The sequence below is a fragment of the Elaeis guineensis genome, chromosome 1, assembly GCF_000442705.2.
Source record: "Elaeis guineensis isolate ETL-2024a chromosome 1, EG11, whole genome shotgun sequence".
Lineage (NCBI taxonomy): Eukaryota > Viridiplantae > Streptophyta > Magnoliopsida > Arecales > Arecaceae > Elaeis > Elaeis guineensis.
The window spans coordinates 100,104,011-100,107,382 of record NC_025993.2 but is presented as its reverse complement, the minus strand read 5'-3'; the positions used below and the strand labels follow the sequence as shown (position 1 = coordinate 100,107,382).

At 30.3% G+C, this 3,372-nt stretch overlaps 1 non-coding gene across 1 annotated transcript; it reads right to left on the bottom strand.

The window, feature by feature from the left end:
• Window positions 1–482: 482 nt before the first annotated feature.
• On the bottom strand, window positions 483–583 carry LOC114912721 (U6 spliceosomal RNA). The gene has a single exon (XR_003798521.1). It is a non-coding gene; the product is annotated as a U6 spliceosomal RNA (small nuclear RNA).
• Window positions 584–3,372: the final 2,789 nt, after the last annotated feature.

The following is a 3,372-nucleotide window of genomic DNA, read 5'->3' as shown; positions in this document are numbered from 1 at the left end:
ACTCAATTATCTAACTTCTAAGAATACTCAACTAAATATGTTCATATATTTGGATATAATGTGATTCTTTGGGACTAGAATTGAACCCTGATTTCAGGGTGTTTTCATTAACTTACAAAACTAATCCTCACCTCTTTTTCTCCTGATTTCTCTTTCAATGCAATTAAAAGAGAGAACAAGCCCCTTTTTAAATGATTGAAAGGAAGCAACATTCATAAGGAACCTTTTATGCTTTATTGTTTTTATTTTCATATCTATAATATATGTGGAGCATATTAATAATATGATATTTCTCTTGAAATTTAATACATATAATGTCTCATAGTGATCATATATATTGCCTATTTTGTAGGATTAGAAGTCCAATTTCCCTACTTTTTTAAACATCAGGAGTTTAAGAAGAATTTGCAGTTCCAAAATCACATTGCTCAACTGACTTTCTATTATAATTTACTGGCATATGAAGATACACAAGCTTAAATAAAAAATGCATCAATATGTATTTTGAACCTAGGGTCTTTGTGCATGGGCCATGCTAATCTTCACTATTTGTTCTAGTTATATCGGATGTCTTTGAAGAGACTTGATGTCATTTGGATGATGTCGACTGAATCTACAAACCATTTGTTTGACTTATTTAGACATGTCTTACATCTCATTGGGAACATGCACTTGATTTTTTTTTTTTTTTTTAAAATTTCTGGGGAATGATACACGTTCATGTTAATCACGAGGCATTAGACATAAAAAGACACGATATAGAAAGACAACCTTGAGGGCCCTTTTGAAAAATCCAAAAAGATAAGATTGGATTTCCTGTTAGATCATAGATTACACCAATCTACTTAAGGCCTATATCAACTCAATCCCTAAGCAGCCTAAATCTTGTGGATGAAAAGAAAGAGACCTCTATTCCTCTTTCTTTCATACTGTAGTACAACATATTGAAGGGAAATTTAAATTTGAAAACCTAAAATTTTGAAAATAAATTTTCTTCCAAATGTGCTTTTTCTTTTGACCATCTTGATTGAGATCTTGTAGTCCCACATTAGGAGTGGAAAGATTCTTTTAACCCTTTATTTGAGAAAATGATTTATCTAAGTCCTTAGGGGTATTTGAGGATATTTGAAAGAAAATCTTTAATATACGCATGAACGGAACCGGATGGGGCATTTGAGGAGGTCTAAAAGAAAATCTTTAATATACATGTTAACCGAACTGAATGGGGCAGGATATAAAATCTGAAATCTTTAATTTATTTTTTTACTTGATCATTTAAACTTTTTAATTATTATTTTAATTTTTTAAAAATATTGGATTTTTATTTTTGAACGTTGGGCTTTTAATATTTTAAATATTGAGCTTTTAATTTTTTGAACGTTGGGCTTTTACTTTTTTGAATGTTGGGCTCTTTAATTTCTAAACATTGGGAGTTTTTTTCTGACCTTAATGGGTCAGCCCAAATGGTCAAAATATATTAGCCATAAAAATGCCCCCATTGGGATCAAATCTAATAAGCCATTTAAGAGCCTTCTAATCTTTTTCTCTATTCTCCAATATTTCATTTTTTCATTGCAATATTCTTTTTTTGTTATCTTTCTAGATGCTGAAAAAGTCTTCATTAACCTCCTCCATCATTGTGCCCATAGACGGAGGATCGATATCGATCATATCTTGAGGTGGTATTTCTAGATATTTTCTACATGAGGGATGGAAATATGTCTCAGTATAGTGCTATATGCATACTTCTAGTTCTTTTCAATTTTGATTTGCTATTTTCTGTAAGTCATTTTTTAAATTTTCTATAAATAAGAAAATAATTTTGTTAGCCTTCTTAGACTACATCCGACATATATTCTTAAACTATGCTCTAACATTCTAAGGCGTATTTCCCTGGATTATGTTTAGGAAGCTAATAGAGTGCTAATCCAATAGTGCATAATTTATTTTGTTAATTGGCTTGAATTAAAATTGGGTTAGCATTCTTCAACACAAAGCTTAATTTATTGGAATAGTCTTGTTCTTTTCTTGAAAATTTATTTATTAAATTTTAGATATAATAGTTATCATTTCTACCATTAGTTCATTTTGTTGGATTTAATCCAATAATTTTAAAGGCTAAAACAATTCTAAAGGTTATTCAAAATCATAGAAGTACCACAAAATTTTTAGATTTCTTTACAGCTCATTTATTTCATCTTTTCTTCTCTAATTTTCTCTCCTAAATCTTTTAGAATGGGTAGTGATGATGCTTCTAGTTTGAAGCCTAAAAAATTTCATTGCTCAAATTTTGCTAGATGGGAAGAATATCTAGAAGCTTGGCTCATAATTTGGGTCTTATATCTGCTATAGAAAAAAAATCTTCCTTATCCTTCAAAAGGATCTTCTTCTAAATCCTTTGAAACTAAATCTATACTAGACAAATTTTTAGAGGAAATTGAGTTCTATCACAGGTTTAGAATTCTTAGTTGTCTTTCAGATGAATTGTATAAAACCTATAAAAAATATAAGACTGCTAAAAATCTTTGGTATGCCTTAGAAGATGCCTACATTAGAGATAATGAAGGTGCTCAAAGATTTTCTATTACAGACTTAACAATTATAAGATGATAGACAATATCCCTGTCAATAATCAAATCTATCAATTTCAAAACTATATCCATGAGATCTATAGGGGTGGTTTCATATTAGATGAAAATTACTAAATATCTTGCCTAATTAATAAGTTACCACCTTCCTCATCTAAGTTTACCTAAAAACTTAGAAGAACCCAAAGAATACTTAGCCTCAGATCAGTCATCCAGTCTATTAGAACAGAAGACCAACACCGACTTAGAGAGGCTAAAGAGAGTCAGCTGCAAATCAAGATAAATTTAACAGAGGTTGGTTCTTAAGATAAGAATCATAACTTTAAGGGCCATCAACCCAGATAATTTCAAAACCATAACTTTAAACCTAATGAAATGAACTTTAAGCCTAAGGGTAAAGGTTCTAAAGGCAAATCAAAATCCAATCACTCAAAAGAGAATAAGAAGAATAATGATGGAAGGTTCTACAATGTCTGTGGTCGGGACAACCATTTTGCTGCTAATTATTATTAGAGAAAAAAATAAAAGGTCTCTACTTTCAAGAAGGATCAATCAAACTAATATAAGTCTCAAATCAACATGATAGAGGCTAGACCTTCAAATACTTTCTTTAGGTCAATAATTTTTGTACCTATTATTAACCTTACCTTCTCAAACTTAGATTGATGGTTAGATTCTGGTGCTAATATTTATATCTGTACTAATAGGGCTTGATTTTGTTTCTATCAAGACTCAAGTAGAGGAAGTATAACTATAGGAGATGGGATGTCTATCAATGTGTTAG